The sequence below is a fragment of the Crinia signifera genome, chromosome 11 (genome assembly GCF_055691185.1).
Source record: "Crinia signifera chromosome 11, ASM5569118v1, whole genome shotgun sequence".
NCBI classification, from domain to species: domain Eukaryota; kingdom Metazoa; phylum Chordata; class Amphibia; order Anura; family Myobatrachidae; genus Crinia; species Crinia signifera.
Window position 1 is genome coordinate 103,669,424 of NC_139227.1, and position 24,854 is coordinate 103,694,277.

At 48.1% G+C, this 24,854-nt stretch overlaps 2 protein-coding genes across 2 annotated transcripts in view; one reads left to right on the forward strand and one right to left on the reverse strand.

Moving 5' to 3' along the window:
• The window catches only part of DHCR7 (7-dehydrocholesterol reductase), a 31,968-nt gene extending 22,046 nt beyond the window's left edge, over positions 1 to 9,922 (reverse strand). Inside the window, exon 1 of the mRNA XM_083164077.1 lies at positions 9,785 to 9,922. The gene's annotated coding sequence lies outside the window, so the exon portion shown is untranslated. The remainder of the gene's footprint in view (positions 1 to 9,784) is intronic.
• The window catches only part of PTH (parathyroid hormone), a 100,170-nt gene that overhangs the window by 27,446 nt on the left and 47,870 nt on the right, over positions 1 to 24,854 (forward strand). The window lies entirely within an intron of this gene.

Sequence of the window (24,854 nt, forward strand, 5' to 3'; positions counted from 1 at the left end):
AACCCAGAACCCACAGCCGGGGAGATTTACATAAACACGACGTAGCATTGCTGCAAGGGGTCCCCTTCCCAATAGCACCACTGGTAAGGTCACAGGGACACACTGAGCCTACTGAAGCTAAGCCTTGTGCCAGGAGAAACCAGCACTCTGTGTATGAGAACCACTACATACAGTATGTGATCCTCATCCTTCAAATATAGACACCCCCTTAAAGTGACAGGCACGGCATATCTGTGCTGAGCACCCAGCTCACAGTTCAGTGGTGTATCATCCCAGTTGCCCGGAGGCAAGATAAATATTGGTGCCCCCCAACACACACATACACACCACCTTATATAAATAAATGTATGCATGTATGTATGTTATGGATATTATGTTTAGAATAAAGTGAGCGTGGCATCTGTGGACCTGCTAGGAGGAGGAGACAGCCACAGAAGTGATCTAAATGGCTTTCAATTAACTGATTCAAACTCACAGTGGAGGAGAGGTGCCCCCTTGGGGAGCAGGAGCCCGGCAGGAGCCCGGCGGCCTCCCAGAGTTCTGCCTCTGTCACAGTTGGTTACCAGCACCATATAGTAATTGTACAGTAAATCTAAAACACTTTTTAGGAAGGGCTTTTGTTGGAAAATAATGCAGATACAGTATATACAGTATATATTCTGATGTGTGTAACTGTTTGTCCTCTGCACAGCCCCTACTTAAATATCTGCCCACCCCCATTCCTTTACACCAAAGTGTGAGCAGCTGATTCCCCCCCTGCGATCACCAAACAGGGGACTGATCCTGTGTTTTGGGTACTTCGGGTGATTGGTAGAATTGGTCAATGTGTGACCAGCTTGGGAAAGGTAAATCCTGATTCAGCTGTTGGGTGCCAGGCTAGAGCCTCTAGTATCTGGTGATTTTAACCTTATTATAAGACAGGCTAACATGCTGTGTAACTAAGGACAGGAGCCGCAGGCATATAGAGTCACAGCTATTTCACTTTTTATTTATCACCAGCATTCTTGTTTGAGTCTCGTAGCCCCTGGCAGTCAGTAAGTGGGGAAGGACACCCACTGAGGGGCTATTCCTACAAGACAGAACTACAGTATTATCAGCAGTAGCGGACAAGCTGTAAGCTGTGGCTGGCACAGGTCCCTTCTGACTATTACAGATGATGACTCTCTACTATACTATACTATGACTCCCTGTAGCAAAGTTCTGGAATTGTTCTAGCAGAAGCTCCGCGCCTGCTGGGACATCACAGAACAATCCGTTCGCCAGGCGACTAGGGGACGCATATGGACAGAGAAATTGCTTGATCTGGGGGTTTTGGCGATTAACAGACAAATTACAATGCGTAACATGCCACCTACTGTATGTCCCCATGACAAGGCCCAGCTGTAATTCCAAACATCCTCAGTCACAGCTGATTCAAATCTTATGGAATCAAATCTAAGTTTTCAATTAACTGATTATTCTGAAAGCAAGATAAAAAAATAACCCTCTCCCTTCCCATCCTACCCCGCCTACACTTATGTGTGACGTGTCAATTTATGGGGTATAGTGTGCATTACTAGCACTACACATGCTCTGGAACAATGCTTATACAAATATGGGAGATCCTTGGTCATACACAGTTTAGGTACCTCTCTCGGGGGGGGGGGGGGGGGGGGGGTACTTCGTCTGTAGTGGGACATAACTGATGGAGAGTCACAAGATGTTGTTACAAATGTAATGCTGTCAAAAGTGCAGGCTGTGCAGAAGTGAAAACACATCTTTCTTAAATGTATTTATTGCACCAATGATGGGGATGGGCTAGGGTGCAATAATAATGATAATGGCTATTGGGGAGCATCAGGGCCATCCTAACACCATGATGGGCCCCTAGCAAAGCACAACCTCACCCCTCTCGGCACTCCTTACTGATAACGTTGGGCGTGATGACATTCAGTGCAACCACTGGTGGAGGAGGACAGGGGGAGGAGAGATGCGGCCAACGGTGGCCAGTTGCTAATGGAATTTCTGTAAGCAACATTTTATTTTTGATTTGCCCACCCAGCCCAGTGGATACAATGGCCCTGGGGAGCGTGGTGCATGCAAGTGTTAAGAACCGGAACAAGTGCAAATTAACGGCTGCTAGAGACTGCATTGGCTGCAGCCCATATAAGCCAGGTAGGGCTGACGATAAGATAGGGAATGGCTTCCCACAGGATACATGCTCTCTGCTCCAAGGGGGGAAAAGACTTCACAGTGGGACTACTTTTCCGGAGAGTGGCTGACAAGGGTCACTGCCACTCGCAGTGCAGTCTGGTGGTGGCAGCGGCTGCAGTCCATAGTTACAATCCGTTCTGATGCAGAGGTGGGCACAAGTCTGGTTGATGTTGTGTCGCAGCGGATCTGAGAAGTTATACTACTGCTACACATAGTAGCAGTTGCTTAAATCAATTTATTGGTCACGGGCGCTTGTATAGGTGCGTACACACTAGACTATATCGGTAACAATGTGCACGATAATGACCATTCGTGCATATTGTCTAGTGTGTATGCACTATACATAACAATGCATGCTCCTGAGGGTCGTTAGCCCTTGCTATCCCCCCCACCCCTTGCTATCCCCCCCCCCTCCCCCCACCCACGCGGTCATAGTTCTTCATTTTTTAATGCAAGGTAAATATTGTCTGCTTCTGCATGTAGCCCACAGTTGCTGGGCAGCATTATTATTACATTGCTATGTAGATATAAGCTAGGATACTCGCCATCCAAATCTAATCTCCCTCCACTTCTTACATCTGCCCATCTTCTTACATTATTTATGGGCTACACATAAACAGCAGTGACTGTAAAGTAGGAGACAAACGTTGTATATTGTTCTAGTTTTGTCCAGAACTGCAACATCTGTACCCAGCCGAACCTATGACAAATATGTAAGAACAAAAGGTTTCTTGCTACAGTTTATGTTGTGTCAATAGTTTTCTGCACTTCCCCCTTACAGTAGGAATTACTGTAACCAGATAACGTAGACAGGTTGTCCTTGGGGTGTTTGTCCTTATGGTATGTGTGCCTCACCCGGGGTTTATTTTTGAATGTATTAGCAGACAGTCGTGTAGTCAAAATTGGGTGTATAGGGTGCAGATAACTCGTGTGTCCTATATTGTTGTTGGTATTATTATGCTATATTTTTGGGTGTAGGTTGTTAGGTATACAACTAGGTCGACACAAGTAGGCCGACATGGATCTAGGTCGACACAAGTATTCGGTCGACATGGGTAAGGTCAACAGTCAAAAGATCGACATGGGATTTTCACAGTTTTTTTTAATCCAAATGTCAACACAGTCGACATGGACATGGGTCAAGGTCTACATGGGTCTAGGTCGTCAGGACATTAGGTTGACACAATCATTAGGTCAATATGGGCAAGGTCAACAGTCAAAAGGTCGACATGGGTTTTTCACTGTGTTTTGACCCGAATGTCAACACAGTCGACATGGACACAGTTTCAAGTGCACCGCATCCCCTCGCATTGCTCGATTCGCGGGCAATGCTTCGGCACGGTGCCTTGCTACGCTCGGTACACTATTTTATTCTCCCACCACGCCCTAGTGGATGGTAGGGCATAAAATACGGCCTGTCGGCACTTGTCGGCTCAAAAAACAGTGAAAAACCTCATGTCGACCTTGCCCATGTCGACCTAATGCTTCTGTCAACCTATTGACTTGTCGACCTTGACCCATGTCCACCTTGACCCATGTCGACCTAGTGGTGTCGACCCAATGCTTGTTGACCTAGTTGCTGTAGACCTAATGACCATATCCCATATTTTTATGGTGTCACAAAGTGTCGGAATATAGTTTACATAGTACCAGTCATAGTCATAGAGTATAAATTGTCATGCGGAACCTTTGTAGCGCCAGAAGGCAAGGGTTGGGCAACTAACCATCTTCATGGGCAAGTGGTGGCAAACATTAATCATGTGGACACTGCGGAAATTATGACAAACCTGGTGGGCCAGCAGTCGCCTGGTCCCAGTGGGCATTTATGGGTCCCAGGGATCACATGAGAAGCAGTCCCAGGAGACATTTGACAAGCAACATTTCAGTGAGTATCCCCCCCCCCCCCCCCATCAGTAACCCGAATCCCTTACTCTTATCTCCACCTCCCATGTAGCCTAACCCCCCCCCCCAGTATCCACCTCTATTCTCCCTCCTGCAGCACTCCAACCTCCCCTCCCATAGCCTAAAGGTATATACACACGGAAAGATTTAGCAAACGATCCAATCTCCAAAATTATTTCCTCAGAACTCCTGGACAAACGATTTGGTATAAAATAGTCAACGCTTGTTGTACAAACAATTACACATGAACGATTGATCTTTAACGATGGTGGAGGGGAGTGGGAGCCAGTCATTTAGCTTTACCAAATCGTTCATTGTGCATACACATGAAACGGTACTTGTTTCCTATCTGGGCGCCCACGATCAAAATCGCGGTCATCGGGGGTAAAAATCGCAGTCATCGCGGGCATCGCGGGTAAATTGGGATGGCCGCGATGCCCGCGATGACCGCGATTTTCCCATAGGGAACAATGTTAAAAATCCTGATTGACCACGATTTTACTGTTAAATGCCTCAATGGACCCGATTTGGGGCCAAATAGGGCAAATTAACCCTTAAATGTCCCCCCCCAATTATTGACGCCACCCCACGATCGACGCCAACCCGAAGCGTGGCGAGCGCAGCGAGCCCGCGAGGGGCGGCGGTACGCGTCCTCCGACCTTTTCATGCCCTACTATCCACTAGGGCGTGGTGTGAGAATATAATAGTGTGGCGAGCGCAGCGAGCCACCGAGCCCGAAGCGTGGCGAGCGCAGCGAGCCCCGCGCGGGGACGCGGATACCTTCACTGTGAAGCCCGCGAGGGGACGCGCATAACTGTGAAGGTATCCGCGTCCCCTCGCGGGGCTCGCTGCGCTCGCCACGCTTCGGGCTCGGTGGCTCGCTGCGCTCGCCACACTATGATATTCTCACACCACGCCCTAGTGGATAGTAGGGCATGAAAAGGTCGGAGGACGCGTACCGCCGCCCCTCGCGGGCTCGCTGCGCTCGCCACGCTTCGGGTTGGCGTCGATCGTGGGGTGGCGTCAAAAATTGGGGGGGACATTTAAGGGTTAATGGGCTCTGTGGCCCATTTAACATTGATTCCTATGGCCAAATCGGGTGGGTTGAGGCATTTAACAGTAAAATCGGGTCCATCGCGGCTTTTAACATTGATTCCTATGGGAAATCGGGAGCATCGCGTCGCGGGCATCGCGGGTACATTTATGGCCGGCCGCGACCGACACGATTTCCAAGTTTAACATTGGTTTCAATGGGAAATCGCGGGCATCGCGTCGGTCGCGTCGCGGCCATACATAAATGTACCCGCGATGCCCGCGACGGGCGCCCAGATAGGAAACAAGTACCCATGAAACAATTGGTACACATCACTGAAGATTGGTCTATGATCTATCTGCATGCAGGAAAGACCATAGACCTCTACCAACAACCGGCGGATACGCGCATCATCATCTACATGTACGAAACACACAGAACGATTTGAGCGATTGGACGTTTCAATGGGTCAGGAATGCCCAGATCTGATCCAATAATCTATCCCTAACCTTCCCCCAGTACCTAACTCTAACCTCCCCTCCAATAATGTATCCCAAACCTTCCCCCCAGTGCCTAACTCTAACCTCGCCTCCAATAATCTTTCCGTAACCTTCCCCCCTAAAGGCCTTTATTCAGATCAGTACAAATTTGTTTGGAAAATGGGCAAAACCATGTGCACTGCAGGTGGGGCAGATGTAACATGTGCAGAGAGAGTTATGCAAGTGAGATTTGACATTCAATTTTGACTATATAGTCAAAATCGCATGCAGATCGTATGCTGATCGTAAGCAGATCGCACAGGTTTTTTACCTTGCGATCCCGATGCGCGTTCCTGTGACAGCACAAATCGAAACCCAGATAGACAGGGCAGCATTGACTGTATAGTGCAAATCTAATGCAGATTGTATGAATTGTGTGTAAAGAGTACAAAGATAGAAAAGATTGCATAGCATTCAAATCTTAAGTCGAATAGCAAGGGAATCTCACCGTGTGTACACACCATAAGATTTGTGTGAGCTACTTTGTTTCTGTGCAGGGTAAATACTGGCTGCATTATTTTTACACTGCAATTTAGATTTCAGTTTGAACACACCCCACGCAAATTTAACTCTCTCTGCACATGTTAAATCTGCCCCACCTGCAGTGCACATGGTCTTTCCCATTTTCCAAACAAATTTGTACTGTGATCAGATCTGAATAAGGGCCAATGTCTTCATGCTCAGAGTGTTGGTAATTTGCATGTCGATATTTAAGATGTCGGCACTGTAAACATATTGTCATTCTGTGGCCTTTTGACATTTCAACATAACTGCCGACATTGACGTGTTGACATTATGATTGGCGAGATTGCAAATGTTGTCCATATAACTGCATCCCAATATGGGCACGTGTTCCTGTGCTGCACCCCCCCCCCCCCCCCCCGGAATCCACCTCTGCCTGGGAGAGGGAGGGTGAGAAGAAGGTAGGGGAAAGCTAAAGGTGAGAGGATGATGGCTGAAGAGAGGGAAGGGGGAGTTAGCAAAGTCAGACATTACACCATGGGGTGGTTTTCCAAAACAGAGCCCCCACACACACACACATGTTCATTGAATTATATCAATGATGCCGTACAGTGTGTATACACTATGTCATTAGTCCGGGAGCTGTCGTCGGCGGTGCAGTGTATCGTTTAGTGTGTATCCGGCTATACCGAGAGAGGTCTAAGGCTGGTTTCACACACTCCGGCTCCTGCCGGACGGTGAAATCCCGCACGGCCAGGGAGCCGTGCCGCACACACTAGTTTATCATGGAGGGGATGGCCACAGCCCGGCAGCTGTCCCTTCCAGTGGCGGGATCCGGCTGCAGCCGTGCGGCCGGGCCGTGGCCGTCCCGTGTGAATGGACACAATAGTGTCTATTCACAACTAATGTGTGCGGCACGGCTCCCTGGCCGTGCGGGATATCACCGTCCGGCAGGAGCCGGAGTGTGTGAAACCGGCCTTAGGCTGGTTTCACACACTCCGGCTCCTGCCGGACGGTGAAATCCCGCACGGCCAGGGAGCCGTGCCGCACACACTAGTTTATCATGGAGGGGATGGCCACAGCATGGCAGCCGTCCCTTCCAGTGGCGGGATCTGGCTGCAACCGTGCGGCCGGGTCGTGGCCGTCCCGTGTGAATAGACACAATAGTGTCCATTCACAACTAATGTGTGCGGCACGGCTCCCTGGCCGTGCGGGATTTCACCGTCCGGCAGGAGCCGGAGTGTGTGAAACCAGCCTTACAGGTATATTTATTCAGCCGTGAAACCCTGACATCGATTACAATCAATTTTTATTGATCTGTTATCAACCAAAATTGACCATTTAATAAATATACCACCTGACGAGAGAAGTCCAGTCTAAATTTCAGAGATATATTGTGTGCTTTATAAAACATGCACTAATATACATAATTGATAGTGCTTGAATTGCTTAACTCACATTGCTGATGGGAGAGAAACAGGAGCTGGGGGTTGGGAACGAGGGGGGGGGGGGGGGTATAAGGGAAAATGAAAGAACACAAGAGACCGGAGGGAGAGGAGCAGGAGAAACACAGGTGAGAGATAATTAGACACAAGGCAATAACCTCATGTCACAGAATTTAACATACCAGTAAATCACCCAAAATGTTACTTTGAGAATCCCTGAAGCTTTGAAAGCATAAGCAGCCCTCTACCCAGGGCGTTCCATACCAGCACTGAGAACTCTGTGTATATAACTATTTCTAGCGTTACATGTAGTGATAGATTTTATAAAAATATATGCACGGCATGCATGTTTACAGCCTTTATATAAATATATCATAAGAAATAATACAGCTGGTATCCAAACTTACCCAGAATCCAGTGCGACTGAGTTAATGACCCCTTTGCTCTCTGCTAACTCAGTCTATACAAACTTTGTTTAATGCACACAATGATTACAAATATTGCATCAAATGACCTTCAGGGTATGTGTATAGTAGTGTGTATATGAAACATAAATGCATTCTGTGTGTAGATATCCCAGGGTTGCCGACCCTCCCGGAATTACCGGGAGTCTCCCGGTCCCCCTCCCGGCCACCCAGAAGGTTGGGCAACCCTCCCGGAATCAGGGGGGGGTTGCCAAACCTTGCCGCAATCCGCGGGTCTCAGAGGAGGGGGCGGAGCTAAAATGACACACTCGTATCATTTTAGCCCTGCCCCCTCCATGGAGATCAGTGATTTAGGCTGAATGACGTCACAGTCACACCCCGCCCCCCGAACGGGTAATGAAAGTCTCCTCTCTGGACTTCTCCCGGAGAGCAGAATTTGAAAGTCGGCAACCCTGAGATATCCTATTATGGGACGCAAATATTCCAAACTACGGAAACACATTTGACATCCAAAGTACTTCTGGTCCCTAGCATTTCAGATATGGGAGAGTTATTCTGTGTGTACAGTAATTTGCATTTACAAGTTGCCATATACGCAGGTCATACAGTAGGTTAGGTCAGTAGGCTGTGCCTGTAGTTGCCATTGCTATCTACAAACAATTACAGATCAGTAATATGACTAAAGGTTAGATAACTGCAGCTCAATAAACAACCCTACTTACTATAGGACAATGCACCTAATAAAGAGGTCACAATACTTGTGTTACGGTGACGCAACAATGCAGCATTTATGGAGGTGAAGCAACATTGCTAACCTGGTGCAACTGTGTCCCCATGTCTCTGCAAGGTCCCAAAAAGTGTCACGTGGCCATGAATATAGTCATTAATGTAACTATCAGCTGAGTGCACTTTGTAAATAACTGATACAATATAATATTATGTACACAGAGGTACCACTAGTCTCCATTTATGAGGATGCCACTAATGGAAGTTAGGTGGTAAATGGATGTGAAAAACCACAATTATCGTACCAAATGCGACTGTACGTATTAGGGGGAGGGGGGTGGGATTACATCTGTTTAATTTATGGTGCAGTTTTTGTTTCTTTTTTCATGTTGATCAACCTTTTTCCATTTCAATATTATAGTTAAAACCCTGTATTTATCTATATGTGTACAGAGTGTAAACGCAGTGAGCAGGGGTTGCAACACGTTTTTACATGCGTTCTGCTTTCTGTACGGGTGGGTAGAAATTAAACAACGGTACTCCTCCTTGCGGCCACCGCTACGCCAGTTACGTTAGGCTGCTATTCTGAAAGCAATTGCTCACCACCCTATGTCCCCACGACCATCTATTACCTTTAGTAAAGTTGCGGTGAGCGAAGTGGAGCGGAACGCACCACCGAGCTCACAAGTGAAGTGAGCCCGCGAGGGGACGATTACGCTACGTAAGTTCCGTAGCGTAAGTGGTGGCCACAAAGATGAGGAAGTACCTAAACTACAGTTTGTAGCAAAAAAGCCTATAAATAAAAATACAGTGAGAAATGCATTATAAATGCCGCCCCAGCAAAGTCCTGTAAAAGGTTTATCAGGCACGGTTCTGCTTTCCTGGGAGATTGCTAATCATTAAACCAACATGGAACAAATAAGGCCACAATTCTATCAGTGCTTATTCTCCAGCCCCTTTCTCTGCTTTGTTCTTGGTACATATCAGATGCTATCACATATATACAGCGTGGGAGCAGCAGGAGCCTAGACCTGTATAAAGTAGCGGAGGTTCCTTTACCTGTGTCTCTGGGCCTGTGTGTGGATCCTTTGTGCAGCAGCAGGATGGGATAGATCTGCAGCACCAGGCAGGTCCCTGCCTCCCCCTCTCCTATCTCCTCCCCTGGTGTGACACACACAGCCTGCTCACCAATGACACAGCTCAGGCATAACACATCATCTGCTCACACACAGCTGGATTGGTGCAGCTGCCTGAAGCCACCATCAGCCTGAGTGTGTTACCATAACAATCCCTCTACACTGACACAGTCACTGTGTGTATACCAGAGATGTGTGTCGCTGCATCCGAAACTGCAGCCACATGCAGTGCTGTCACTGACGGTAACGCCTCACAGAATACATTCTAGGATTTCATACCCCCTGCCCTATGTCTGAACGAAGGATAAAGCCGACATCACAGACGCTTGCAGTTGATGATTTAGACAGATTACAAATGACCAGGGCTATTTTTCAGCAGGCTCCAGCAGGAACTGAGGCCCTTATTCTAGTTCACTCTTTCTGACAAAATATTTCTTAGATGGACAAAACCATGTGCACTGCAGGTGAGGCAGGGTTAAACCCCACCCAAATCTAATTATCTCTGCACAAGTAACACCTGCCTCACCTGCAGTGCACATGGTTTTGTCCATCTAAGAAATATTTTGTCAGAAAGAGTGAACTAGAATAAGGGCCTCAGTTCCTGCTGGAGCCTGCTGATGAGCCTGCAAATGACTATGTTCTTGCAACTCCTCTGGACTTTTCTTGTGTCTTTCTTATGTCTGATTCCCCCGTTCCTGCAGGGTCATATGTTTACAAATCTGCAAATTCATTTGTGATCCACCCACAGATCCATGATTTTCCTAGTCTGTGCAAATGTGCGTAGGTCTGACCCTACCGGGCATCTGCGACAGATGCAGGCTGATCGGGGACAGCGCTGGCGTCACAGACCCTCCCGGAAAACACCTGGGTATGTAGGTGGGCAGCTGACATCCGCTGACGTCAGCCGCCGCCCCTCAGAACGTGCGTCACGGACGCAATAGCATGGGAACGCCCATGAAATCCCCCACCCACACTGCTGGGTGCGCACAGGACGCCGAACAAAGAGTTTGCAGCGCCCGCCCGCAGCAAGCACATGTGCAGTCGCAGGGGCAAACGCTGGATTTTCAGAAGGGGGTTTCCAGAGGGGCGGAGCAAAGCACAGAGATGGACACTTAGGTGACCCAGTTTAAGCCGGGTCAGGTAAAGTATTATAGATAGACCAAATAAAAAAAAATATATATATATATATATATATATATATATATATATACATATATGTGTATATACACACATATATATATAAATAAATACATACAGGGGTGTCAACAGCAGTGTAGACCACTGGGCATAGCAATGTAATGTGACCCCTACGGATTCTCCAGTGGTAGGAGGGGGAAGCTTTGATGTCCCGCGGGTGGTAGGGGGTATTATATCAACCGCTCAGCATGTAGGGCCTGGATCAGTAATTTCCACTAATTACCCCTTTACTGAACAGATGGTGGGAGAAGGGGGCATTGGGCTGAATGAAGGGGCCCTGATACATAATTTCCAGGGTGGTAGAGGATGTTTAATATGCAGAGGAGGGGTGTATAGTGGAGTGGGCTTATTATTCATAATTTTCTGGTGACAGGACAGCTTGCTTGACTGCAGATATCTCCAGTTCCCGGGACAAGGTTTCTTAGATTTTAATGGAATTAAAAACTAGAGAATCCCACCTACCAAATGGTATTGGGGACTAGGGGATCAGAGTTCAGGACGCAGAGCAATCTGCCAACGAGAATATAAAACTACATACCAGGTGTGTGGAACTGGAGCAGTAACCAGCTGCTGGAAGGCTGATATCTCTGGTTTTGGGAACAATAGAGACAAGCTACTAAAGTCCATCAAAGGGGGAGAGTCCCAGCTTTTGGAATATACCCTCAGAAAAACTCTCAATCAGAAAGAACCTAAAATATCAGACTGGGAAGAGCAATTAACAGGCTTGGATGGGGACCACTGCTTTGAAGTCAGATATGTCCGGCTCCCAAGGGACGATTTAAAAAATTCTTGCACCCAAGGAAAGAGGGGACCCTCAGCTTTCAGCCTAGGGCCCTTAGAATCACCATCTCTTAAAGACCTTGGGCCAGATTCTCTAAGATTCAAAAGTGATAAAATAGAGAGTGATAAACAGCCAGCCAATCAGCTCCTACCTGCCATGTCACAGACTGTGTTTGAAAAATGTCAGATAGGAGCTGATTGGCTGGCTGTTTATCACTCTCCATTGTAACACTTTTGAAGTTTAGAGAATCTGGCACTTTATTCTAATCTCCACGCTCCCCTACGTGTTCGTGCAGGGGAGCGTGGAGATTAGAATAAGGTCCTTAATTTCTAAGCGGTCTGGTCAGATCGCTTAGAAAATAGGCAAAAATCGCCCCGTGTGTAGGCCCCATTAGCCTGCTACAAGTGATTTATATTAAATACACATCAGATTTCTTTTTGTTTGTTTTTTATGTCTTTATTACATGATTGTTGTTTTAAAGTGTTGTGTAAACAGTGAACTGTACCGAATGTTACAGCAGCCACTTTTACACGTTTATGACTCACGTTATTAACTTGCAGCAGTGCTACAGCCACTCCGTCCTGCCCAGTAATTATGTGATAATCGCTCAGGGATCATAGTCTTCTGTTCAGAAATGTGACTTTTATGACCAGTTAGAACATAAAAGAAACATTGTACAAAATATGCAACTTTCACAGTGGTTTAAAAAAGCAGAAACTGACATAAAAGTTCTATGGTAAAATAACGCATGGCAAAATGCAGAGCCGCAGTCTGCCTCCTTAAAAAGTTACCCGTTTTAAAAAATATAATGTTTTTTTTTTTTTTGGGGGGGGGGGGGGGGGGAGGTTTCGGGGGGAGGGGGCAAGGGGCCATGCTGCTGGGATTTCTGTGACGTCCAGGTGCTGAGAGCAAGTCGGAGCCATTTCACTTAGTCTCAGCTCCTTCCTCAGCGGCGCCGATGGTGTGTGACTGGCTGGTAGCAAGCTTTGTGCTGTGTGGTGCCGGACCACCCTACCACTGCCCCCTTCAGCATTCAGGTGCCTGAATGTCACAGATCGAGTGAAATCGGCCCAAATCAGATGCGCGGTCCTGTGACTGGAGTTTAAGGTTGGACCTGTTGCACGTTCGACCTCCGACTTGGAGCCCCGGCAGCGGGGAATAGGGTCACATGCGATACAAAGTATGTCAAAGGAGCGCATGGGAAGGTCCCGGGTGGCTCAAGGAGTATCTGCTGACCATACACTGCTGCGAGAAATCACAGCAGTGTATGGTCACCCCTATGCTGCCCATACACTTATGCGATCGAATGTCCATCGCATCCAATCACATCTTATGGTGCAAATAGTGCCCTCTTCCACCAACCGATGTCACAAGCCATCTTGCAGGTGCTTGAAGAGGGCTAGCGGAGCAGGCAGCACAGTGCTGTGAAGGAGCACTAGTGGGTGGCGGGGTCAGTGCGGCAGCAGAAATTGAAGAAAAACATGTAAAACTCAGGGCGGTCCTCTGATTGACTGAGAGCTCAGCCAAACAGAGGGCCACCCAGTGTTTCAAACTGATTTTTTTTTTCCGAATTCTGCCACCGCCACTGACTCCCACCGCCAGGGCCGGTGCAAGGCACCGGAGCGCTCCAGGCAAGTCGGGGTGGGGGCGGGGGGTACCTGTTGCGCCGTCTGGGGAGCGGGCAGGGGGGTCCATGCTGGCGTCTGACAGGCGCCTGCAGTGGTGTCCTTGCCGCGTGGGTACCTGCGGCGCTGTGTATAAAGCTGGCGGCGGCGGGGGGGTCCCTGCAGTGGATAAGAAATAACTAGCGCTATGTGGCGGCGCGGGAAGCGCTTCTGTTTTGAAAACACTGGCCGCACGCTGATTGGCTGAATAGCCCAGCGGATAGCGATATTTATTTCTTATTCACTGCAGGAACCCCCCACCTCCACCAGCTTTATACACAGCGCCGCAGGTACCCACGCGGCAAGGACACCACTGAAGGCTCCTGTCAGAAGCCGGCATGAACCCCTTGCCCGCTCCCCAGACGGCGCAGCAGGTACCCCCTTTGCACGGGGGACGAGGGTCAAACTGCCGCCCTCCAGTGGCCAACGCTCTAGGCAAATGCCTAGACCTGCCTAGTGGTGGCACCGGCCCTGCACTCCTTCACAGCGCTACACTACTCAGACGGATGCCGCCAATGCTCCCGCCACTCCCCTCTCCCCGAACCGACGCTACCAAAAGCGCTCCCTCTGCCCCTCCCCCCCACCCGCAGAATGTATTCAAGCTATCACATGAAGTTAAAAAAACACATGTGAACACTCCTGCAATTCGATAGATACCTGGTTGAGTATCCCTTATCCAAAATGCTCGGTACCAGAAGAATTTTGGATGACAGATTATTCCGTATTTCTGAATATTTTTAGATTTGAATGAGGTATCTTGCATTTATGTTGTATAAACACATCAAACACATGAAATACATACAAATATATTTTGTTTCTGCATATTTCAAACAGGTTTGTGCAGGGCCGGTGCAAGCCCTGTCCGCGCCCCAGGCAAAATCCCCTGCACCCGCTACCCTCCGCTCCCCTACCGCTCTGAGCAGTTTCAGGAAAGGGGGGGTGGATGCGGCTGCCGCTGATCTGCTCCATGGCATTGGGCGTGGGGGGGGGGGGGGGGTTTACCACGATCCACAGGAGGGGGGGCGGCACTGGGGAGTTACTCCCAACACCCCCTCCTCCCCGCAGTGCTGCAGCAGTGGTGGACAGCCCTCCTCCCCCCCGGCGGCATTGGCAGCTGTGACCCGAGTCCTGACATCCCCCCCTCCTCCTCGCAGCAGAAACATCTTAATTCATCCACAAACCCCAGAGGGAGAGGGACACGGGTGCGTGCAAAGCTTACCTGACTCCACGGGGGCTGCAGGCTACAGCGGCTGCCGCTTCCATGCTGCAAAGTGCCGCCCTCCAGTGGCCGGCGCCCTAGGCAAATGCCTAGAGCTGCCTAGTGGTGGCGCCGGCCCTGGGTTTGTGTAATATCTCAGGTACTGAATTTGAATGCCAAGCATTCATTTTCTTACACATATTTAATGCCAGTTACATATCATGGCCTCAGTAGTGCTGTTATAAATGTCCCCAGTAGTGCCCGTTACATATCATGTCCCCAGTAGTGCCAGTTACATGTCATGTCCCTAGTAGTGCCAATTACATGTCATGTCCTCAGTAGTGCCAGTTACAGATGTCCCCAGTAGTACCAGTTACACATCATGTCCTCAGTAGTGCCAGTTACATGTCATGTCCTCAGAAGTGCCAGTTACATGTCATGTCCCCAGTAGTGCCAGTTACATGTCACGTCCCCAGTAGTGCCCATTACAAATGTCCCCAGTAGTACCAGTTACACATTATGTCCTCAGTAGTGCTGTTACATATCATGTCCCCAGTAGTGCCAGTTACATATCATGTACCCAGCAGTGCCAGTTACATGTCATGTCCTCAGTAGTGCCAGTTACAGATATCCCCAGTAGTGCCAGTTACATATTATGTCCCCAGTAGTGCTATTACATATCATGTCCCCAGTAATGCCAGTTACATATCATGTACCCAGTAGTACCAGTTACATAGTAGTGCCAGTTACAGATGTCCCCAATAGTACCAGTTACACATCATGTCCTCAGTAATGCCAGTTACATGTAATGTCCCCAGTAGTGCCAGTTACATATCATGGGGGTTATTTTAGTTCACTCACAAAGGCACAATAACTATCTAATGGACAAAACCATATGCACTGCAGGTGGGGCAGATGTAACATGTGCAGAGAGAGTTAGATTTGGGTGTTTTATTGTTTCTGTGCAGGGTAAATACTGGCTGCTTTATTTTTACACTGCAATATAGATCTCACTTTGAAGTACAAACCCCACCCAAATCTAACTGCAATACAGTCAGAAGGTTAAGCAAACACAATAATGTTACACCAAGGCCATAGCCTTCATTATTAATATTATAAACACTCACTTATCAATAGAGGCAACGATTGTACTAATCAGGAAAAAGCCTTTGATGGTAATCATGTTACCAAACAGCATTAACACAGCCCATGGTCACCCCCTAGTGGCTGATCTGAGAACTGTATAGTCATATACACATACTGGTCCTTATTCTGGTTTTGGTTGTGAATTTTGCAGCCTTGTGAGTCCCCCAGATGTCTCCTGCCACTGGCACAGCCGTTCGCTACTCCTGGCTAAATTCATGTTGCTCTCAGCTAGTTCTGGCTAGATACAGGTGAAACTCCTTGCCAGATATATATTATTCTTATATACTCTGGCTAGATACACATGGGGCCTGATTCTGGTTCATTGATTCAAATGCACATTCGCACGTGGCCGTGTGAACAGCAATTACATGCACACAGCCTGCAAAGGCACTCCCATAACATGTGCAAACCTGTTAGTTCGCAATGACAGCCAAAGGGGAGTGGACCGAAAGTGTGGTTTAAACCAATGAAAGATATAATAGATATGATGCATGAAAGGTCCAAATGTTTAAAGTGCAGTAGTGTGCTTCCCGTGTGCCTGCATTGAGCAGATGTGGTTAGCTAATTGGTTAATGAGAGACACTTGTATGGTGCATGGGTGAGTATTGTGTGCAGGTGCATGGGTGTGTATTGTTTGAAGGTGCATGTCATGTGCGTGTTGATTGGTGTTGCGAATGTTTGTCCCCTAAGCTGTTGCCTTGCGAGACCTGAGACTTGTTTTTTTCTTGCGAATGATTTTGAGCTCGAGCACTCCGAGTGCTCGCACAGTGCAGCGAAGCCACCACCCAGCACTTGTAGTTACCACCCTTGTGTATGGCCCAGTTTCCGCTCACTTTTCTGGCCGCGGCCATACAAACGCCCACATCACGCCTACTTTGGTAGTGCTCATTTCCAAGCGTATTTCTGTTCACAAGGGTGCTTGCGTGTACGGGTGAACAAACCTGCACATGCTCACTGCAGACTGTACACATGCGTACTAAGCAAACACACGCGCTCGTTGCAAATTTGCATCTGAGTAAGTCAACCAGAATAAGGCCCTTGGTTCTCAGGTTAATTCTGGTCAGACTCATGTGGATCTCAGATACTTCTGGATAGATAAACCAGGGTTGCCTACCCTCCTGGAATGACTCGGAGGCTCCCGAAACTTGGGTCCCCCACCTGGCCTCCTGGAAAGGTGGGCAACCCTCCCGGATACTGGCACGTTAATTTCCTGCGATTTGTGGCTTTTCGGGTTAAGGGGTGGGGCTAAAGATGCAAATTGTGTCATTTAGCTCCAACCCCTCATCGAAGACCCACAAATGGCAGGATTTGCCTACTGGGGGCCTGATGTCTACATCAGGCCCCACCCTCTGAAGTACTGCTGAGAGACTCCTCCCGGAGAGGAGACTTTGAAAGTAGGCAACCCTGAAAGCTCCTAGCCAGATACATTGCTCTGATACTCCTGGCTAGATACACATGGCCCTCAGATAACTCCTAGCCAGATATAAATTCAGTGGTGCAAGTGTGGTGGTATGGGGTGGTACGATGTACCGCTAAAACATTGTGCCGGTACCCCGTGCCACCATAACAAATGACCCGGAAGCGCTCACTGTGCATGCACATATCTGGAAATGTCGGTGGGAGGGGCATGCAGGGAAGACATCAGAGCTGGCCACCACTTCGCACAAGGACATCATTGCGCGACAAAGACTCAGTGCATAGCCCTGCTCTCTCTGCTCCTCTGCCTGCAGTATGCTGTCAGATCCCACCAGACTGCCAAGGTGTCCCAGTTCCCTACCCCATACCTTGTTACCTTATGTACCTGTTGCTTTTCTGTACTGACCTGAGAAAGGTCTTGAGGAACTGAAATGTTGGCAGGCTCTGCATTGTACCATTAAAACTGGATATTGACCTAGATAACACCATCTACAAAATTCTGACGAGTGCTGTTTTCCCTTCTTTTTGCAGCTTCTGCTACCAAAAGAGTCCTCTTTAGACAGATCCTTGGAGTTACACCATTCCAGGTTCTCCACACTTTGGTCACTTTAAATTAGACCATCGCTCCCCAATGTAATGAGAACCCGTGTCCAGCGGGTGTTACAATTCTGTGAAAAAGAAAGGACAGAGGAGGGCCTCATAGTGTAGTATGTTTTTTTAATTGTCAAAATGCAAGTTTTCACACTTAAAAGCCAGAGGATGGTACGCGTACCAAATGATTCCTCAGGTGTGGTCTACGAATACCACAAGGTATTATATCTACCACTCCACGGTACCAGCAGTCAGCCTTCTCTCCAGCGCCGTGCTCTGTGTCCTCCACGGACAACACTGCACGTCTGGAACCTTCTCCTCTATGGACTCCGGACACGCCAGACACCGGGTAGAACAGGTCAATGTACCTCCGGTTACCCCTGACAAGATACTTGTGGCTCTCAGATACTCTTCGTTAGATACACATGGTCCTCAGGTTACTCCTGGCCAGATACATGTGTCTCTCAGATAATCCTGGCTAGATACACGTGTCCCTCAGGGTACTCCTGGCCAGATACATGTTTCTCACATACTACTGGTTGTCACGTCTGAGGGGTGACTTTGAACTAGGGCTAGAGTGTAATGGAAGCTGGGTTCTTTATTGAGTTTAGACTGCATATAGGACCACTAGGGATAGTGGAGGAACCCCGAGAAGGAGTTATGAGGAAGTCTCTGAAGGACTGGAGCCAGGGAATCACTGGTAAGTATGAATTAGCTCTAGCCTATGCTGATCATCGATAATGACTGACTGTTACGCTGCCCTGGCCTGGGCACCAGGGACAATACGGGTTCCAGACGGTGAGAAGATAAGGCGTGAGCCCACAGCCGGGACCGCCGGTTAGGACGGCCACAGCGGGTCCTACACTCTCTCTGTTGAGTCCCCGAGGCAGATGGCAAACCCCTGCGGAGCTAGGCTTCACCTGTGGCCGCCGCGTTCGAAGGAGCGAGTTAAGCCCGCTCCGACCCCGATGCAGCCAGGTCTTATGTGGTGACAAGGGGTAAGCGATCGCCACGGGGAACACTCAAGAGGATAAGCTGACTACTGGACCTAACTGGAAACTGGCCCCTAACTGCCGGCACCAGGCCAAGACGGGGAGTGCGACCTAGTCGCAGACACCAGTGGAAAGACGGGAGTCCCCAAGAATACTCCAAAGGGACCATGACTCCCAAAGCAGGGATCAGGAAGAACGGAGACACTCCTGCCTAAACAAGACACTAATGACAGACGGGGGCCAGGGTACACATACAAAAAGACGGGGACAAGAATACAAAAGAAGATAACCAAGGACAGTCCCACGGAGGGGCTTAGCCACGGAGGGCCAGAGAACCAAAGAAGCAAAAGACCAGAGCTCCACTGGAGCACTTACGTGACCCACGGAAGATGGAGACAGTGGGTCCGCTGCAGGCTCACAGGCTGACGATGGAATACAGCAGAGGAGTCTGGTGAAGTGCTGGGAACAAGGGATCCACAGGAAAACACAGCTGACAGGCTGGGAGACAAGGCGGGCTGCAATGGAGACCTGCAGCCAGGAAAACTGGGACCAAGGACCCAGGGGACCGGAGAATGGCAGCAAATAGCCACAGGAGCTTAAAGCTATAACCGGCGTCTGTGCCCGGCAGACGCCGGCTATTTATTCAAATTTCGCGCCGCCTGACTGACGTCAGGCGCGCGCATTGCTGGCTGCCGGGCGGAAGCTCGGGGACGTTGCCTAGCAACGCCCCGACGCTTAGCCTCCGAGCGAGGCTTGGGACGCTGCTCGGCAACGTCCCCCGCCGCGTCAGATGACGCTGCGTCTGCAGCGTCAGATGACACTGTGCTCGCCGTCCGTCCGGGTGCAGGGACACCCGGACGGCGTGCAACACTGACTGGAGGAAGCACTGCATGTAAGTATGCTCAGGTGAGTATCACTAACAGGTGCAGGAGAGGTCTACCGATGATGATAGCAGCAGAGGATGTCTACCGATGGTGGGATATCAACGTTGCTTCTCTGAGCAACGGTGATTCCACCCCCCCCCCCCCCCCGGCACTGCGTAGATGCTGTAATAAGCAGAAGGTACTCAGAGGAAACAGGAATGATGTAACTCTAAGGACAATATTGCACTGACTGACTTCCTGGAACACCCTCTGCCTAGTTATAGGCAGAGCATACAGATAATTGGGTGTAGCAGAGTGATGTCAGAGATGGTCTGACCAGGAATGGCTGAGAGAATTCTGTGAGCGGATCCAATATGGCGGCACCTATGCTGGTGACTGGCTGGAAGCCTGGTGCCCGCATGGACAGGCCTGAGACCTGTGCAGGAGTAGGAGACTAGCACTGAGTGCCGCTCTGACAAGGCCGCAGACGCGTTCAAACAACGCCTCACCAAGATCACATTGCAGGAGCCGGTGACCGAGTGCACTCAGCACTGATAAGACACTGGAGCGCTGTGACCAGCCTGAAGAAAGCCGTCTCTGAGAAAGCCTGGAGAAACATCTAGATGGTAAATAGAGTAGGTGTTTATCACACCTTGAGTTATAACAGCACCCCCAGGACACTTCTTGGGCTTGCGAGGAAATTTTCTCTGAAACTCCTGAATGAGTTTAGGAACGTGAACATCGAAAGCATCAGTCCAGAAATGTTCTTCAGGACCATAATTCTTCCAGTCAATTAGGTATTGAAGACATTTATATTGGACACCGGAATCTAAAACCTTTGACACCTCGTACTCAACTCCCCTCTTAGTACGAATCTTTGGAGTTTTTCGGCAGCAAATAATGAAAATGATTTAGAACTAATGGCTTTAGCAGAGAAATATGAAAGGAATTTGGAATCTTTAGAATTAATGGAAGCTTCAGCTTGTAGGCCACTGGATTGATGATACCCTTTTCAGAAAAGACAGGGAAAATAAAAGGGGTGGGGTGCCTTTATGTAAGAACTGACTTAAAACTAATCCGAGAAGGAGATGAGCTCAGGGATAGAGAAGATAATACTGAGGCAGTGTGGGTAGAGTTAACAGAAAATAATAAAAAATCGAATAACATTTTAACTGGAGTATGCTACAGACTGCCGAACATTAATGAAAGGGATGAGTCTCTACTTTTAAACCAAATAAAGAAATCTACAGATCAGGGGCAGGTATTAATTATGGGGGATTTTAACCTACCAGACATTGACTGAACAATGAGACATCTAAGTAAAAAAAAAGCAGTAGGTTCCTAAACTTACTCAAGGATCAGTTTATCACACAATCGGTTGAAACACCAACTCGTAATGGGGCATTATTGGATTTAGTATTAACAAACAATATAGATTTAGTTTCAAATACCAAAGTAATAGAACACCTAGGTAACAGTGACCATAATATGGTTTCACTGGAAACTTCTGTAATCTACCACATACGGGACCGGCTAAAATATTACATTTTAGGAAAGCTAACTTCGATTTATTCAGGGACTCTTTAAAAAAAAGAGTGGGAAGTGTTATTTGAGGGGAAAAATGCAGAGGAAATGTGGGATACACTAAAAAATGTGCTCGATTCACTAACTATTAAATATATTCCTAAAAGGCAATAAGGGCAAATTCAATAAGAAAAAGCCTGCATGGTTGGAAAAAAAAGTAAGGACATCAATTAACAATAAGAGAAGAGCATTTAAATTTTACAAGGATAGCATGAACGAGGAGGCGTTCATCAAGTACAAAGAATCAAACAAAATTTGTAAAGGGAAAATGAAGAGTGCATAGCCACTGAGAGCAAAACCAATCCCAAGAAGTTTTTCAAATACATCAATAATAAACAAATAATTAAAGAGAACATAGGCCCATTAAACAATATAAATGGTAATAGCATTACAGAGGATAAGGGAAAAGCAGAACTGCTAAATGCGTTTTTCTCATCAGTCTTTACTAGGGAAGAGCAGACAGTGGAGCATACAGGTACTATTAAAGGGACAAACATCCCGGATCTAAAATTCACTTTCACGACAGATGAGATAACATTACAACTGAATAAGGGCCTAAGTCCATCAGCAGCTCCCAAATCCAGAAGGGCAGGGAATTTTCTGAACTGTTGGCCAACTTGTAAAGAAGCTTGAAGAATACAGAAATTGAAGGATGGAGAGGAATTGATTACTCCTAGCCGGCCCTCTCCCTGATGAGCTAGGATCTGGAGTTTCCCGGCTTTTTAGGACAGGTGTAGGAACCTATAATGGTCTGCCTCTCTCTTGAGCTCTTTCTCTGAACCTTAAATCAACTTTATTACACAGGGAAATCAAATCTTCCAACTTAGAGGGTAAATCTTTGGTAGCCAGCTCATCCTTGATCCAGTCGGACAGACCGTTCCAAAAAGCTGCATAAAGGGCCTCATCGTTCCAGGATAATTCTGAAGCTAGGATCTTAAATTGGATGAGATACATAGTCTTGGTACCCTGTCGTACACACAGGATGTCCGTGGCTGCTGAAGTCATTCGTCCTGGTTCATCGAAGATGAGACGAAAAGACGATATGAATTTTTGAAAGTCGGCCAATTCCGGATTGGATTTCTCCCAGAGGGGTGATGCCCAGGTTAAGGCAGAGCCAGCTAGTAGGCAGATGATGTAAGCGATCTTCATGCGATTCAACGGGAAGTAGTTAGACTGAAGTTCGAAGTGGATCTCACACTGATTAATAAAAGTAGGGTGACCTATTGAACTTAGTAGGAAGTTGTAAATGAGAAGTAGTGGTGGTTGCCAGGGGCGCAGTGGTCTCTCTGCGTGCTGGCGGAGGTCCCGTTCCATAAACACCTTGCAAGGTGGTCTGAATAGTATCCAACCTTAATGACAACCTTAATGACAGTTCTTGTAATGCACGAATAACCTGTCCTTGAGCTGCCTCTTGTTCAATTTGGGCTGCCAGACGTTCAACAGGTGCAGAGCCTTGATCTTGTTGTGAGGCTGAATCCATGGAGTCTGTGCAAGCTGTCACGTCTCAGGGGTGATTTTGAAGTGGGGCTAGAGTGTAATGAAAGCTGGGTTCTTTAATGAGTTTAGCCTGCATATAGGACCACTAGGGATAGTGGAGGAACCCCGAGAAGGAGTTATGAGGAAGTCTCTGGAGGACTGGAGCCAGGGAATCACTGGTAAGTATGAATTATCTCTAGCCGATGCCAACCATCGATGACTGGAGGAAGCATTGCATGTAAGTATGCTCAGGGGAGTATCACTAACACAGATGCAGAAGAGGTCCACTGATGATGGCTACAGAGAATGTCTACCGATGGTGGTGATATCAACATTTACTCTCTGAGTGGTGATTGGTAAATATGATGATACTGAAGGATGAGCAGGAGACTACTGCAGACAGAGAGAACTGATGATCTTGATGGTTAGGAAAAAACAGATAATACTGTGATGACTAAATAGCACAGAGCAATTTACCAGTCTGGACACTGGAGGGAGTCAGGCTGCAACAAGGTGGTAAGCCGCAGATGCTGTAATAAGCAGGAGGTACTCAGAGGAAACATGAACGCTGTAACTCTGAGGACAACATTGCACTGTCTGACTTCCTGAAACAGCCTCTGCCCATTTATATTTCTCATATATTCCTGGCTAGTTACACATGGCCTTCAGTTACTTATGGCTATATACATGTGGCCCTCAGATTCTCCTGGGCAAATACACAAAGCCCTCAGGCAAGGGCGTAACTACCATAGGTGCAGGGGGTGCAGCTGCTATGGGGCACAGAGCTGAGAGGGGCCCACTTTGTCTGTCAAAGTATCATGCGCTATATACATTTTTCAGCATTAGTTGATGAATACGGGCCCTTACAAACTTTTGCTATGGGGCCCACGTGTATCTAGTTACGCCACTGCCCTCAGGTATTCCTAGCTAGATAGGCTACACCTGACCCTCAGTTACTCCTGGCTACATGCATGGCTTTCAATTACTAAATTTAGTTGTACCAGCTTTCACACAAAGGCTCCCTGATAACCATACAGTAGATATTAAGGGTGACATTTCATAGGATGTGCGTAGTGTTTTTTTGCCAAGTCTTTGGATGCTACTTGGAAAGAAGAGAACGCGATTTACGCCGGAGGACCACCATGAGTATGTTTTCCTTCCACGGGTACCCACATTGGATTTTCTTCAGGACTGTCGGACGGAGGATAGCTACCTACATGTGAAGGTAGGTATCTGTAGGAATGGGCTATGGATGTAATAAAGTTATACTTTTATTGTGTGTTTGTGTTTTATTTCACTATTTGTATTGTTGTGGAATTACAAGTTCCAACGGACCCTGTAATGCAGGGACTTGTGGTTCTCCAAGTCCCTGCATGCGGTGCAGGCTTGCTGGGACTTGTAGTTCCACAACAATACACAATCGTTTATTCTAATTTTACCATTTATCAGCCCGATGCCCACCGCCCAAAGGGCACCGGGGACAGACCCGGGCTTCAGCATGGGCAGGGGTCACTCTGGAGGGGGACCTTTGCTTTGGCTGGGGAAACTTACGTAATAAGTTTCCCAAGCTGTGGCATTACCCTGTTGGCTGTTTGGGCCCGGAGCCTGGTGCTGGTTTTAAAAAATCTGGGGGACCCTAGTCAGTTTACCCCGTGATTTTTGGAAACCAGGACCGGCTATTTGAGCCCGGGACTGGTTATGCTCAGGAGGGGGGACACCACGCTGTTTTTTTGGGACAGAACCATGCACAGATCGCACTGGTCTGTGCATGGTTATCTGTCCATGGTTCTGATTTCTGTCAAAATCACCCATCACAACCTGGTCTGTTTGCAGGGTTGGACTGGCCCATAGGGGCACAGGGTAAATCCCCGGTGGCCCCACTGCCTGGGGGCCTTTTTCATCCTCTAGGGATCAGGTTACAGCCAGTGCAGTTGGCTGTAACCTTTGTTATCTCATAGTGCAGATGTATTCTCTACAGTGCATTGCAGTTATTAATGGGAAACGGTCATTTAGCAGACACACTTAGGTCGACAGTCATTAGGTCGTCCACGTTGGGTCGACAGGGTTGTAGGTGGACATGGGTTT